Below are 17,372 nucleotides of genomic sequence, written 5' to 3'. Positions count from 1 at the left end.
GTGTGACCACTAAGGGGGAAGGGGTATTTGGGAATGGCTATCTTGAAGGAGTGACGCTTGAGCTGAACTTTGGATGAAATGCCAGTTGAGTATCTCAAAGCCCTGGCATGTCCCCCATATCTGGGGGGACATAGAAAATGATTATTTCCGGGGCGCCTGGGTGGCTCAGTCGGTTAAGCATCCGACTTCGGCTCAGGTCATGATCTCACGTTTCGTGGGTTTGAGCCCCGCGTAGGGCTCTGTGCTGACTGCTAGCTCAGAGCCTGGAGCCTGTCTTCGGATCCTGTGACTCCTTCTCTCTCTGACCCTCCCCTGCTCACGCTGTCTCTGTCTCTCTCTCAAAAATAAATAAAAACATTTTTTAAAAAATTTAAAAAAAAAAGAAAATGATTATTTCCCCTCTTCCTTTTCCAGACTAGGAAGAAATGTCTTTAAATTCTATGGATTTTCATAATTAATTTTTTTAATGTTTATTTAATTTTGAAAGAGAGAGAGAGAGAGGGAGAAAGCACTAGCACTAGCAGGGGAGGGACAGAGAGAGGAAGACAAACAATCCTAAGCAGGCCCCCACGTTATCAGCCCAAAGCTTGACGTGGAGTGCAAACTCACGAACCTTAAGACAATGACCTGAGCAGAAGTCAGAAACTCAACCAGCTGAGCTAACCAGGCGCCCCTGGGTTTTTATTACTTTTACAAAACACAAGTTTTTAAGCCTTGGTCTGCTCTGGCTTTCACTTAGGGTGCTACCCAGCCCTTCTCTCTGTGCCAAGACCTGCCCTGATCTACTTGCCTTGGTAGATCTTGGTAGAGCTCTCTCACTCTCAAGCTGTTCCCCCCATTTTTCCCAACTCTGACGTTGCCTTGCTCCATAGATTTGACATATACTGTTGACAACCTGGTCAGAAGCGGGGCTGGTCTGAGTAGTTCTAATTCTCTATGCAAGTGTTCTGCCCTCCTACCTTGACATTGCATCCATTGGCATGGCTGCCCCTTGACTGACCACAGCCTCACTCATAAGTCCCAGGCAACTTTGTTAAATGCATTCAGTAAGAACTCCACGATACTTTACCCCTAGTCCCCCTGCCCTTTGCCAAAATGTAAGGTCTACAGAGGCAAAGCCAGTATCTCCCTCGATTGAAGCATTACTCCTGGCGCAGCCATCAGGAATTCATCTATAAAGACCCCAGCTCCCTATCCCCTTGGCAGGGGCCATGGACAGAGCTCTGAGATATGTGTTCAACAGTCTTCCAGATTTCCCCAGCAGGGTTGAGCCCCAGTTGTCCATGGTGATGACCTATTTGATACTTATACTCTTTCTTAGCTACCCTCCCTTCCCTGTCTCACTTCCACACTCTTTGGCCAGTGTTTCCTGGGACCATCTCCCAGATAACCTACTCGCATCTTCCTGGAAACATACTGAGTATTTGACATGCTGTTTCTCAATTAATCTTCATGCAACTTTAAGAGGCATTTATTGGATTTTCCCATGTCTTACAGACAAGAAATCAAGGCCCTGACAAATAACTGGACCTAGATCATATAGTAAGTTCATGGTGAAGCCACAATTCCAAACTGGACAGTCGGACTCTAAAACTCTAAAACTAAGGACTCTAGTCCTTAACCACAACCTAAAGTTTCATCTTTTAGAAACATGGGTTTTTTAGGGGATATAGCTCAGTGGTAGAGCATTTGACTGCAGAAATGTGGGGGTTTCCCCCCCGACATCAGGGGGCTACATTAACTTAAACTGAACTCACCAAGTCCCACCAGCGAGCATCGCCTGCATGCATGAATGCTGTCAGAATGATTTGTACGCCTTCTGCTTATTTCCAAGGCCAGTCTTTCGGGCAATCTAGGCTCAGCAGAACTCCAGGGTACAGATTACATCCACAATTGCTTGTGCATAAAACATTATTAGGGTATATTTAGTACCTTAATGGGGAAGGGTATGCCTAAACAAATTATGTAGCTCAGGGTTCCTCCTAATCTTCACAGAAATCCAAATAGAATCCAAACGAGTAAGGGTTGACTGCCGTTTTGAAATGTATAAAAGTTGACACATATAAAAGCTAAACTAAGAGTGGAGCTCTTACCCCATATTTGAAGATGGGGTCAACCAAAGGTGGTTGCAAGGTAAAGGAAATTTTTCCATCTGAAAGGCGGAAAATAAAGAACGAGCAGTGGGAGCTAAAAATCCGAAAGACAGCTGAAGAAGTTCTGATTTGTAACTCCCAGGGTTTTAAGTGTTGAGATGAGTTTTCTTCATGTGAAACAAAAGGCAAATCAGTTAATGAGACTGAAGGTGAAGTGTTATGAGTCTGGAGAGAAAGCAAGCTGACAGCTTGATTGGCATATTGAAGGAGAGGAGGAGAATGAATGGAAAATTTATCAGACAAAATTTGCAGATGCCTTTTTAACCTCCAAAATGAACAGGGAATGCAGATGGGGAAAAATGCTTTCATCCTTAAAATAAATGGCTAAGGATTATGGGCCTCGATTGTCAGGAACTGGGGGGGATTGGTCCAACAAATATAAAATCTTGTTGATGCATCTAAAGATGAGTATGAGACAAAATCACAGGGATAGAATACCCATAAAGTACAATAGTGAGTTAATGTCCAATGCCTCCTGAGGTATTCAGCAAGGCCTAGGTACTTTGAGGACCAAACTGCCCAGTCTCAACAGAAACGAAAATAACTGGGCCCAAGGATTATATAGGTAGGAATAGCAGTATTGGAGGATTTTGTCTCCACCCCCACCTTTTGACTAGGTTAGCTCCAAACCACATATATTCCTTCTTTGTTTCATGGCTTGTGGCTTTTTCTCTGAAGTGCTTAGTTAGACGGTATAGCTGGTGAACTTTTCCACTCGGCCCCTTGGCCATTTCTGTGGCTTCTACCAAGCAGACAGCCTTAGAATTTGGAGTCCATCCTCAATTCTGGATTTTTTCCTGAGGGTTGCACTCCAAGCATGAAGGGTACCAAACAGTTTGCCCTGTGGTTATAGCTGTGATTGGGACCAGAGCAGATCAATGTGCCCTGTGATTATCCTTTAGGGGCTGTGCACTATGAGACATTTTCTTAACTTCCAGTGGGTCGCACACCTATTCTTTGCCCTATCTTAAGGCACTGTTGAACCTAAATTGCTCTAAAATAAATGTATAAGGGGGTGCCTGGCTGGTTCAGTCAGTAGAGCATGTGACTCTTGGGCTCGGGGTCATGAGTTGGAGCCCCACGTTGGGCGTGGAGCCTACTAAAAATAGAATAAAATAAAAAATCTATAGTAAGTGTATTAGTCAGCATTCCCCAGAGAAACAGAATCAATAGAAGATCATTATCTATATCTGTCTATATATCTGTATTTCTAGATATATCTGTAGACCTATATTTCTCTATATAGATACCTCTATCTCTATAGAAAGAGATAATATCTTTGTCTATATATATATGATATATATATATGTATCTTATATATATCTTTCTATAGAGAAAGATAGAAACATAGAGATAAGGATATCTAAAGAGAGCTATTTATTATAAAGAATTGGCTCACATCGCTATAGGAACTGAGAAGTCCTAAGATAGGCAGTTGGTAAGCTAGAGACCCAGGAGAGCTGCTGGTGTAAGTTCCACTCTGAGGGCAAGAGAAGACTAATGTCCCAGCTCAGGGGGCCAGGCAGGAGAACATCTACTCACTGGGCATTTTTGTTCTATTCAGGTCTTCAATTGATTGGGTGAGGCCCACCCACGTTAGGGAGGACAGTCTTCTTTGCTCAGTCCACAGATTCAAATGTTAACCTCTTCCAGAGACACCCTCACACATCCAGAATAATATCAGATCAAATGTCTGGGCACCCCATGGCCCAGTCAGGCTGCCATTAGGTTAACCATATCAGTAAGATTATCCCCAGAAGGAGTGGTACCCACTTTCTAGGAAATATTCTGGGAGCGCTCTCCACTCCCACTACCAAGCAAAATGTCTATCCCACTCTTATGTCAGTTCAGAAATAAATCAGAGGGGCTCCTGGGGGGCTCAGTCAGTTAATCATCCGACTCTTGATATAGGCTCAGGTCATGATCTCACGGTTGGTGAGTTCTAGCCCTGCGTAAGGCTCTATGCTGAGCATGAGCCTGCTTGGGATTCTCTCTCCCACTCTCTCTGCTCCTCCTCCACTTGTACTTGTGCACTCTGTGTCTCTCTCACTCAAAATAAGTAAATAAACTTAAGAAATAAATAAGTCAGAGTAATGAGATATTATTTTGTAGGCATGTGTGTATTGAAAGTAATGTTGTCATGGTCCAGAAGACTAAAAGCCTTAGTTTCTGCTCCTGTGTCCTCTGATCTCTGGAAAGTCTTGTAAATTTAGGACTGAACCCATGACTTTTTAGACTCCTCAGAAGAGTGAGAAAATAACAAGCTTAGAAAGAGATGAGAGCCATCTACTACAATACACCTAACTCCTGTGTAGTAAATATCACATGTTTTCAATAAAAATCTTTCCCCCAAATTGGGACTGATTTCCTGATATGTCACCAGCCCATCCTCTTTCCCCCTAGCTTCCAACTCTTCTCCTTCAACCTACAGATGCTACTGGAAAGTGACCACGGTCATTCATCAGGAAGTTCCCTCCTGTCAATGCTTACATGACATGTTGGTTGGGGTCTTCCATTTATGCCGAAACAGTATCCAGATGCCTGATGCCTAACGTTACACCTCTTTTACACAAACACAAGGCTTACAATAGCTCCAGACATGATGGGTTTGGGTCATTAAAATTCCTGACTCCCTTTGGGTTCCATTTGGAAACAGATTTTATTACAGTTTGAATAATCATTCCTGGTTGTTACTTTGGTTTTGTTTGCTTGTTTGTCTGTTTCATCGCATCTCACTGCCAAGCTGTGAGAAGTTCTGTAGAGATAGGGTGTTCATACATCCCAATTTGCCTGGGGGCAGTTATTAGTTTATGACAATTGCCTCGACGTAATTTGTTAATGTCCCCTTTTTTTTTTCATTCTCAAAAGCATCCCAATATGGATGACCAATCATATGTTCACCTTACAAATAGAGATCATTTGGAACAGACTAATGTTATCTTGTAGGTAAACGGTAAGCAGTTCCACCGTGTCCCTCTGTGCGTTTCTGAGACCAGATTTGAACTCCAGTATAGATGTTTCTGGATGCCAGGGTCAACAGCTGAAAAGGAGGTCCTTTTTGGACTAGTCTCCCCCATACCACTTCCAGGACTGCTGGAAATTTCTATATATTTGATCTTAGATATTCCAATCTCTGGGACTTCCAATTCTGCCCCAGAAGTCTATTCCTGGAACCCAAAGGTTTTGTTCGCATTATTTTAATGTCAACTCAAGACATCTATCTATCCTTTCCTTCAAACATAAGTTTTAAAATAAAAGTTCATGTTTCCTTGAGAATTTGAAGGCTTTGAGCAGTGCGAGCAGCCTGTGTTTAAATATGAGTTTTTCACTCTAGACAGCAGACTTCCTCCGTACATCACGTCAGTAGGAGTATCCGGTGTCCATTAGAGCCCAAGTTTCTGCTCAGGATGGTTCATTTAGTTTAGCCTATTTGCACCCAAATATGAAGTAGAGCAATGCTCATCCTTCTGATGCACTTTTGGAATCGTCCAGTTCACTGTTATGGGACCTCTACGTGAGGCTAAACCTGTGCTTAAGTCAACACTTGTGGGGTGAAATAGGGAAGAAAAAGGGCTGAACCTGCTGAGGACACTTGGCTGACTCAGGGGAAATTTCCTGGTGCCCTGAGTCTCAAGAAGGGCTGTAGGATGAGCCTTCTTGTCCTCCTTTTCTTCCCTTCCACCCTTCCTCCATCTTCCCTTCCTGTTCTCCGACTTGAATTTATTTTCTTTTGCTCCCAACCTTCCCTTTCTTCTCCTTCCTTCCACCATTCCTTTCTCTTCTGTCTCTTGTCCCTCCTACTGTTTTGCACCTCACACTTTGTCCCTTTTCCTCACTCTGCCTTTGGCCCTATCATTGGCTCCATCCTGCAATGGATGGAAGATGAGAGATCATTTCTCTGATTTCTTAGACTCCGACAAAAACTAGTCATCCTCTGCCCGAGATAGAGCACAGCTGTGCAAATTGAACATACAGCTTCCGGAAGTTGAAGATGCCTGAGGCTTTCCAGGTTAACAGCCTTTGGAATAAGTGTGCTTTGGGTCCACTTCTTGTCCTAAATCAAGTGATAAAATGGCTTCAAGGAATGACCTTAAGGAGACAGAAACAACTTTCATGAAGTAAGTTGGCAAGGAAGTAATCGGCATGGATGTTGAAAGATTACACTAAATCATAGAGCAGGCAGAGAGCTTTGGAGAGCATATGAGACCCAGGACAGTTTCAGGTGTCTGCACACTCATAAAGTTGGTTGTTAGCCAATGCAGAAAACAGAGACACCACATCACCTGCCCGATGACATCTATCTGCTTCATCCACCATCATTGGTGGTAGCCATAGATGGCGTCTTCTGTATACTTCCAAACCCTAAGGTATTATATACTCGTAAGGAGTAGCCTTCAAGTGAATTTCACTGTTCAATAATGTAATAGCCCCAAGTGGTCCTTTTTATAAACGAATACTCTGTACCTCGAGGAATCATTTTAGGCTATTAAGAGTTATTTTTATTTTTATTTTGTTAATGTTTCTTTATTTTTGAGAGAAAGAGACAGAGTGTGAGCAGGGGAGGGGCAGAGAGAGAGGGAGACACAGAATCGGAAGCAGGCTCCAGGCTCCGAGCTGTCAGCACAGAGCCTGGTGTGGGGCTCGAACTCATAAGCTGTGAGATCATGACCTGAACCCAAGTGGAATGCTCAACCATCTGAGCCACCCAGGCGCCCCAGGAGTTATTTTTTTTTTAACACACAGACACACACACTTCATTTAGCCCCTGTTCTTTCCAAAATGTGTTTTAAAATTTCTTCCTCATGGTACCGTCCTGTCTATGGGGAAAAAAAGAACCCACCTCTGCTTTGCATATTTCTTATCTTTCCCCAAACCTCCTATTTGGATTTTTTTTTTCATTTCCTACCTACTGCCCAGGAGACCCAGATGACAATTTTATACTCAAAGGAATTTGCATGACATTAATGCACTCTTAAATAAGCATAATACAAATGTATTGCTTTATTGTAAATAACTAATATAATCTCATTTCCATCTGGGAATTCTTTAAAGCGTGGTTAAGTGTTTGGTAATGGTAAGTTAATGACATATTAAAAAATAAAACAGGAACCATTTATCTGCAGCATCAACAATATTATTATTATATATTTTAAAAGGTCATCATTTATTTGAAACATAATTATAGAATGACTCTAAACCACACAGAGACATACTTTTAAAAGTATACATTACATTTTCCCACTGATACTTAGCTGTATTTTAAACAGTGGTGGTTGGATTTTTAAAGAGAGGAAGCACTATATCATTATCGTGTGTTTGTCCTTTGAACAAATTTGGCCCATAGGGCAATGACCTTCTAAAATCAAAACCGACGGTGCCACATCAATGAATCGATAGTGTTGGGTCTGCTCTTTTCTTTTGCCCTAGATTCAGGTTCTAGGGGTTATGTGAACTTAAGATAAAAAGGAATATGATGAAAATAACTTGGCTAACCAAGGGAAAAAAACCCACTTGGGCAATGGGGAAGAGTCAAGTGTACCAGTTAAATGACCCTTTTTTTTTTTTTGGTAAAGATCTCTCCAAATTATTATGATAAATTGAACGTGGTGTCTGTTGGCAGTTAATTCCTGATTATGTAAGAAAAAGAAGGGCATAAATAATCCAAAAGGGGATAATATTTTAGGGCTTCTGTTTCACTTAACATATATCTTCCTGCCACATTTTTCTTAAACAGCTGTTTAAGTCATTTCACGTTGCCCAAGGGGCACGTCTCATCTGGTGATGAGAGATATGGGCTCCTTGAAGTGTGCTGTGATGGGGAAGACCCACATCAAATGAAATATTTACCACAGAAATATTTACCCACAGAAAATAGAAGTGAAAAGAATTAATTGGTGTTTATATAAGACTATACAATTTAAACAAATTTTGCATATATGTTCCCCAACTTTGGCAGAAAGGAAAAATATACATAGTTATTACCCCCAAGTTACTGATGGATGGTTGGATGGATGGATGGATGGAACCAGAGAAAGGGAGACAGAGAATGAATCAATAATAGGATTTTATTCTTTTATTTATTTACTATTTTTAAATGTTTATTTTTGAGAGAGAGAGAGAGAGAGAGAGAGAGAGAGAGCAAGTGGGGGAGGGGCAGAAAGAGAGGGATACACAGAATCTGAAGCAGGCTCCAGGCTCTGAGCTGTCAGCACAGAGCCCAATGTCGGATTCGAACTCACGAGCTGTGAGGTCATGACCAGAGCCGAAGTCAAACACTTAACTGACTGAGTCCCCTAGGCGCCTCTATTCTTTTTTTTAAGTTTATTTATTTATTTTGAGAGAGAGCACCTGTGCCAGTGGGGGAGGAGGGGTAGGGAGAGAAAGAATCCCAAACAGGTGTCACACTGTCAGCAAGGAGCCAGAGTCGGGGCTCGAACTCTCGAATCCAAATGCATGAGATCATGACCTAAGGAGAAACCAAGAGCTGGCAGTTAACTGACTAAGCTACCCAGGCACTCCAGGATTTTATTTTTATTTCCCATATAGACTCTTAAATTTCAGTTTAACATAAACCCCGTTGTATCCTTCACTGCCACGGACAAGCTTTCTTCATTTTGCTGGTCTAGGTGTTACGTTATTCTCTTGCACCCTGTGTATGAAGCTTCCAGGATTTACTTCTACCAGATGTGGCGTCCAAACCAGGAACTTTGCACATCACATGGGCACATCACCCAGTAACCGTCAATCTTCGAGAATTCAGACTACTTCCAGTTTAATATCTATTCCAGATGAGTGTTTCAATCATGGCAACATTCTGGAAGAAGTCTGCTAGCCATTCAAATATGAGGTTATCTGTACCAACTCATCCAGTTCTCCTCTTGACATTACTGAGCTGAGCACGGGTGTACCAGGCACTCCCTGCGCCATAAGAGGCTAAGAGTGACTCAGAAGTGGTCCTGACCTGTGAGAAGCTAAACATGAATCTCAAACCCTAAAACCAGTTGGACAGTTACTCAAGTAAGTGTGGATGCTAAGACTTTAAAAAATTTTTTTTCATTTATTATTTTGAGAGAGAGAGAGAACGAGAGAGAGAGAGAGAGAGAGAGAGAGAGAACAAGATGGTGAGGGACGAGGGACAGGGAAGAGAGACAGAATCCCAAGCAGGCTCCACACCATCAGCACGGACCTGACACGGGAATCGAACCCACAGACCGTGAGATCATGACCTAAACGAGATCAAGAGTCAGACACTCAGCTGACCGCACCACTCACGAGCCCCTGGATGCTAAGCATTTGCCCCCCACCCCCACCCCTGCCAAGATAAGTTGCTCTGGTTTGGGTGATGGTTGTTTGTTCCTGATGTTTCAACCTTCTTAACTGGTACAGGGCAAAACAATTTTTGTAGATTTGAAGACTCAAATTCAGTCATTTCAAACTTCAAGGCACTAAAAATTCACCAGGGGCACTTGTTTCAAAGGAGATGCTTGGAGGGGCATTGCTTGGCTGGCTTGGCCACTGGAGCATGTGACTCTTGATCTCAGGGTTCTGGGTTTGAGCCCCACATTGGGTGTAGAGATTACTTAAAAATAAAATCTTTTAGAAAATGAGATGCTTGGGCCCTACCCCCAGATACTCCATTGAATTTCTCAAGTGGGGCCAGCGAATTTGTGTTTTTGACAACCTCCCCACCCCCTATCCCAGGAATTCAAATAAATGAGATCGAGAGACTCAAATAGCCCTTAAAATGTTTCCCACAAAATACATCTTGCACATCTAGGCGTACCCTTTCTTTTGAAGCTGATTCATGGAACAAATTGAGAGTTAGTCCAAATGCTTGGAGCTCTCATAAGCGGGTGGGTGATCTTGGACACTCCCTCTCTGTTCACAGCCAACTCTTTGGTTTCTCAAAGCACCTTGGTTGTAGAGATGAACGCATCATGGCCTGTGTTCTGCTGTGGGTCTGTCCGTCGCTCCCACTCGACAGTGAGCTACCAAAGGCAAGGACTTCACTGTTAACAGTCTCTCTCCCCAGACTTGAGCTTGCACATAAAAGGTTTGCAACAAATGCTCACTTGATTGACCTGAATGGACAGGATTTTTAAAATGAGAAATGCATATGCTTTCTTATTCCAAGAATTGCTCAAAATTGTCTTAAGATGATTCTCTCCTCTCCAGGGCAGCTGCCCTCAGGTTCTTTCCACCGTCTGAAGAGGCACGAGGAAAATATTGTTTTCAAGCGCTGTTCCCTGTGTCTCAGGCCTCCCTCAGGCCCACCCCAGCCACACACAGAGAATTGATGGACGAGGAACAGAGAATTGACTCACTCATATTTTCCTAAAGTATTTTCTCATATAACACTTGGATCCAAGTAGAAAAATTTCACTGAAATGTTGAACCCATTGTAAAGGGTTTTAGTGAGGTTTTTGTGCAGGTCTTGTTTGATTCGTTAGGAGCCTGAACCACATTTGTGCATGTGCACATGTGCGCACACGTGCGCGCGTACACACACACACACACACACACACACACACACATCCTAGCAACAACATCTGCAAAAATGTCCATGGGCATCGTTCTGTTGTGCTACTCAAAAATATAAAAGAAAATGAGTTAAATAAAAACACACAACAGTGAATGTGTCTGCTAGGAGTACTTCCTTGTGTTTTACATTATCACAGCTCAACATTAAGTCAGACCCTTAACGTGATTTTAATGTATTTAAGCAATAACCATCAAGGCACAGGGTACTTTCTGAGAATTAATGAGAAGTAAGGAGGGTTGATGGCCCAAAGTCAAACCAAGGACCGTTAACCCCAGCTGGCTATTAATTCCCCAGGAAATGCCTGGCACTGAAGTTGGTATTCCTATTTATAAGTCCTTTAGATATATGAAGAAAAGAAATACATATATCCACCCCCCTGCCGTGCCTTCATTTCGCAGAGTGCTGTGTGGAAAGTGGGGAGCTGAATCACACTGTTGCTGCTGCATCAGGCCTTTTCTGCTAAATTAAAAGTAATTATCAAAATGAAGGCTTTGGTCTACAGCCAAATACATACGTAAGAGCCCTCACGCCACCCTCCTCTTCCGTGTCCCTGCCACCGGTAAATTAAAGGGACACAGTAATGGCAGCACCTTCCCGGGACATTTTTTAATGAGGTCTAACACACAAGCAGTAAAGTGCATGAATCTTAAGCGTACAGCTTGATAGGATTTTTAGATATGTACTCACTTGCATTATGACCCAGATCAAGGTTTAGAACATTTCCAGAACCCCTGAAAGCCTTCCCGTGCTTTCTCCCAGCAAACGGTAGTTACAATTCTGCCCTCGATCCCAGAGAGTTGTCTTACCTTTTCTTACATGGCATATAAATGCAATCGTACAGTGTGTACTCTCTTTGTGTCTTTTTTTTTCCTCACTCAACACTGCGTCTGTGAGTTCACATGGGTGGTAGAGTGTCGGCCTTTTCCATTGTTGCTCCAGTGTAATTTTCTCTTTTTTTCCCCAATGTTTATTTAGTTTTGAGAGAGAGTGTGTGTGCACACGTGCGCATGAGCCGGAGAGGGGCAGAGAGAGAGAAGGGGTCAGAGGGTCCGAAGCGGGCTCTGCACCAATAACACAGAGCCCGATGTGGGGCTTGAACTCACAGACTGTGAGATCATGACCTGAGCCAAAGGCAGATGCTTTGCCCCTCCAGTGTAATTTTCAAATGCGCTCAAGTTTTACAAAGACAGAAACGGAAAATGTCTTTTTCTGACCTGTAAGAAGGTTTTCTGCCTCAAAGCATGAATGTCTAGATTCTTTTTTTTTTTTTGAGAGAAAGAGAGTGAGAGTGCACACAAGCAGGGTCGGGGAGAGAGAAAGAGGCATAGAATCCGAAGTAGGCTCCAGGCTCCGAGCTGTCAGCACAGAGCCCAACATGGGGCTCGAACCACGGCACGAGATCATGACCTGAAGCCAAACAGTCAACTGACTGAACCACCCAAGCGCCCTAGTCAATGTCGAGATTCTCTCTGCCCTGAAAAAGTAACACACGCTTACAGTCCCGGGGCACGACAGGCCAGCAGCACCGCGTGTTTAGGACATAAGAAATCCCACGGACGGTAAGGCACTGCGTCAGAAGGCTGTTCTGAAGGTAAGTTAATCAGGGGCGCCTGGGTGGCTCAGGTCATGATCTCACGGCTCCTGGGTTCAAGCCCCGCATCGGGTCCTGGAGCCTGTTTTGGATTCTGTATCTCCCTCTCTGACCTTCCCCTGCTCACGCTGTCTCTCTCTCTCTCTCACAAATAAATAAAAAACATAAAAGAAGAAGGCAGAATAATCAGAATTGTGCATAAACAAACGTTCATAAAAACATGGGCGAGCCATTTTCCCGGCCTTCATTCCCCTCTGCCTCGTTATGAAAAGAATGAGCATCAAGTTCCTATTAGGTGCGCACTCCAGGAAGGTAAGTATTGTTTTCTCCCGCTGGGAGGTGCGGAAGCCGAGGAATGCTGGCTGATTTGTCCAAGCTTACCCGAGTAAGTGGCCTCATCAGCCTTCAAGCCTTGTCATCGTACCCACAGCCAGAAGAGGAGGGCAGAGACCAGAGGAAGTCAGTGACAGGGGAGAAGAAAAGGACCCCAGTGGGGTCTGTTGGCACTGACACCGTCACACAGCCCTATACTCATGGGGAACACCTGAGAGCTGTTAGCCCCGGATTATTTCAGTAACTTCTTTAGTGGAACTCACTCTGTTCGTCTGTGTGGGGGTACAGACCCATTCAGCGTCCTCTCAATACTCTTGCGATGTTGATGCCTAACATTTATTGAGAACTTACTATGGGCACCGTTCTAATGCTTTGTGGGCTTCATGTCATTTAATCCTCAAGAAGAGATAGTATCGATAGCCCTGTTTCACAGATGATGACATTGAAGCACGTAGGGATCGATTAGCCTGCTTGAGGTCACAGAGCTGGAAGGGAGGGACCTGAATCCCATTGGAATCTGAGCATTCGAATCCCGGGTGGTTGGGAATCCCTGATCTGTTCTTGTAAATACTGTGCTATGCTGCCCAGAGCTCTGCCAGTGCGTCCTTCTGAAAACAAATTTGTGCTTGCCCTGTATTTTTAAAGTTTTTTTTGAGACAGACAGAGCATGAGTGGGTGAGGGGCAGAGAGAGGGAGGCACAGAATCCAAAGCAGGTTCCAGGCTCCGAGCTGTTAGCACAGAGCCCGACGCAGGGCTCAAACTCACAAACCGTGAGATCATGACCTGAGCTGAAGTAGGACACTTAACCAACTGAGCCACCCAGGTGCCCTGCTCTTGCTCTGTATTTTGACCCAACCGTGTAATTCACATACAGACTCCTAAAGGACAGAATGTGTCTTCTTGTTCACAGTATCATTATTTTTTAATGGTCATTTAATATTAGAGAGAGAGACACACACACAGAGAGATAGAGAGACAGACAGAGCATGAGTGGAAGAAGGTCAGAGAGAGAGGGAGACACATAATCTGAAGCAGGCTCCAGGCTCTGAGCTGTCAGCACAGAGCCTGACTCGGGGCTTGAACTCATGAACCATGAGACCATGACTGGAGCTGAAGTCGGACACTTAACCGACTGAGCCACCCAGATGCCCCCATATTACTATTTTTAAACTTACTCTGAAATCTGGATTATCGGGGGCTGAGTAATTGTCAGCTATAATATATTTATTGAATCCTCCAGTAGCTTTTCACTGGTGGGAGCAGAGCACATGATGGATAACAGTTAACAAGAATCCCACTTCCCTACCGAAAAGTCAGGAGATATTCTCTGAGCTAAGATTCAGTTTTTCAATTTTTGAATATAAAAAAAGTATATGGCATGATGGGTAAATTCCGTGTCTTGGGCTGTTACTCTGGTCGTCTATTGCTGTGTAACAGGTCTCCCAAACTTAGTAGCAGAAAGAGAAGCTATTCTATTATGCTCTTGAACTGTGCAGGCAGGGGACAGCAAGTGTGGTTTATTTCTCTTCCACAATGTCTGTGGCTCAGGTCATGATCTCACGGCTTGTGAGTTCCAGCCCCACGTCAGACTCGGTGCTGACAACTGGGAGCCTGGAGCCTGCTTCGGATTCTGCGTCTCCCTCTTTCTCTCTCTGCTCCTCCCCCACCACCCCCTCTCAAAAATAAATAAACACATTAAAAAAAATTTTTTTAAATAGTCGCCATCTTGCATGGTGGCTCAGGGCTCCAACAAAGAATGTTCTAGCAAACGAGGTAGAAGCTTGCATCACCTTTTTTGATCCAGCCTCACAGTCATGCAGAACCACGTTCACAGGACTCTATTGGTTAAAGCAGTCAGAAGGTTACCAAGATTCAAAGAGAGAGAAAGGGACATAGATCCACACCTACGGATGGAAATAGTAAAGGATTTGCAGCCATGTACCCCAAGAAAGCCAAGACCATGTTGGCTTCAGTAGAAAAACAACGGAACTTGAAGCTGTTGATTGGGGACAGTTAACTGTAATACTCTGGTGCCCAACTACCTTTATTCTGTATTTATGGGATGTCTTGGATCTCCAGGGAAGTCTTTAAACTAAGCCCTCCCATTAATGTGCACGGGTGCCTTTGCCTTTTCCACCATTAGAGAGGACCCTTCAGCTGACAGCTTCTCCTCCCCGGTTTCCTCGCCCGTCCTAGGTAGGGCCGTAACTTGAGATTTTCCTCTTCCCAGGGAACATTTCTTGTTTCCTGCGTGAGAAATGAGTACGCCTTAACCTTTTACAATTCTTACTGGCTTGGAAGCTGCAGTCCAGCTGAGGAGATAACTGTGAAGCAGAATAATCGATATCTAAGGTCACAACCCAGGTCGATAACCTTGCGGTGAATGTGGCTCCTGTTATCTAGTAAACAATTGCGCAGGGTATTTGCGTTTGCTATCTCGCAGATTCGTCATTTTGTAACCATCAGTCTTTCTGTATGTTTGGTTGTTCGGATCTAGAACCAAGTGGTCCAGAACATCAGAGGGCACTTGGAGTTCATATGTTGGTTCACTCTATGCATTTTATAGATGAGGATGCTGAGGCTGGGGAAGTGGCCAGGGAGCCTTCTCCAAGTTCAAATGGACAGAGAGGGATGGAGTACAGAACGGAACTCAGGTCTTCTCACTGCCGGTCCAGACTTGTTCCATCTGCATCCTCGCTACCCATTCTTAGATCTATGCAGTGCCCTTCAGACTTACTTTTTAAAAATGCTACCCACAGAGGCACCTGGGAACGGAGGAACTAAGAGACCTCTCTCTTTTTGCTTTTCCCATTCTCCCTTCCCTTCACTGGATTGACGGTAGGACTTTGGTAGGAAGACTAATGGATTATAAGAACCAGAAGAGCTGTTGGCCTTGGGTCATATTTTTATGGAGTTTTAACAGTATACGGAACTTTTACATAGAGGCATATTTAGTATTTTTTTAAGTTTAGTTAATTATTTTGAGAGAGACAGAGACAGAGACAGCATGAGTAGGCGACGGATGGAGAGGGAGGGAGAGAGAGAACCCCAAGCAGGCTCTGCACTGCCAGCACAGAACACAGAACCCAGGAAGCCAGGAGGTCATGACCAGAGCCAAAACCAAGAGTCGGACACTCAACCCACTGAGTCACGTGGGTGCCCTCATGCAGGCACATTTAGGACTAGCAATTACCTTCAACTTAGCAGATGTCTTTAGCTTCGAAGGGCTGAGGGTACCAGGAGAAGGTTCAGAGGACAGGAGGTGGTTGCAGAGACCCAAAGGTAAAAGGTAGACACATGGCTACCTCACATACTCCACGTTTTTCTAATTTTGGCCAATTATTTAGCCATGTATTAGACGCAAGGTTTTCCAAGCAAACTAAGAATAGGAAAAACATCTTTTTCAACGTGATTAAGAAAATCTCGGGGTGCCTGGCTGGCTCAGTCGATGGAACATGTGACTCCTGATCTTGGGGTTGTGGATTTGAGCCCCATGCAGGGTGTAGAGATTACTTAAAAATAAAATCTTTAAAAAAAGGAAGTAGAGATCGTATAGTAAAATAGAAATAAGACACCATTTTCCTGGAAGGTGATAGTAAGATCTGCCTCTCAAAAGCTTGGACAAGCATGATGTACCATGAAGCATGTTTTTCCAAAGTCTAGAAAAAATAATATTTTTTAATTTAAAAAAAATGTTTTATTTGAGAGAGCACAAGTGGAGGAGGGGCAGAGAGAGGGGGACAGAGGATCTGAAGGGGGCTCTGTGCTGACAACAGTGAGCCCAATGTGGGGCTTGAACTCACAAACTTGACCTGAGCCGAAGTCTGACTCTCAACTGACTGAGCCACGCAGGCACCCCAGAAAAAATAAATTTTATAGATGTGTGCCTAAAGTGAAGATTGCATTACTAAGTTAAAGTGACAATCTCCTATTTTTTTTAAGTTTTTTTTTTTTTGAGAGAGAGAGCGTGCTTGTGGGAGTGGGAGTGGGTGAGAGTGGGGAAGGGCAGAGAGAGAGAGGGAGACAGAATCCCAAGCAGGTTCTATGCTGTTTGCACAGAGTGTGATTCAAGACTTGAACTCACGAACCATCAGACCATGACCTAAGCTGAAACCAAGAGTCAGACACTCAACCGACTGAGCCACCTAGGCGCCCCTTATAATTTCTGTGTAGACGGAACAAAGATCCAAGTCCCATTTAGGACCATTTGAGATCATCCTTTCAGAAAAATGTAGAAAGACTTGGTAAATGTAATCAGACCTTCCTTTTAAGCTTGAATTCAGAAGTCCTCTTCTCTCCATTCTCCCTGACCCAGGATTTATAAGAACAAAAGGAAATTTGGACAAAGTATGAAATAGGAAAGGGAAGACTTTCCCACTCTCGGGAGGTACCAGGATAAAAAGCACAAACAACCAAACGTTTGACCTGATTACAAAAATGTATTCTGGAGCACCTGGCTGGCTCAGTAGGTAGAGTGTGCGACTCTTGATGTCCGGGTTGCGAGTTCGAGCCCCAAGTTGGGTGTAGAGATTACATAAAAATAAAATCTTTAAAAAAATGTGTTCTAACCAAGATGTCCTTTGAAAGACATCCTGAATGTTCAGCGGAAATGGATGTTAACAATCTGTCTAAATCATTGACAGCTGTATTGTGGTTATGTAAGAGAATGTCCTTCTATTTGGAAATACATTTTCAAAAATTGAGGAGCAAACGGACATGATCTCATCAACCTGCTCTAAAGTGGTTTTGAAA

This window comes from Suricata suricatta, chromosome X, assembly GCF_006229205.1.
Source record: "Suricata suricatta isolate VVHF042 chromosome X, meerkat_22Aug2017_6uvM2_HiC, whole genome shotgun sequence".
NCBI classification, from domain to species: Eukaryota; Metazoa; Chordata; class Mammalia; order Carnivora; family Herpestidae; genus Suricata; species Suricata suricatta.
The sequence above is the reverse complement of the archived record's forward strand: the minus strand, read 5'-3'. Positions refer to the sequence as shown.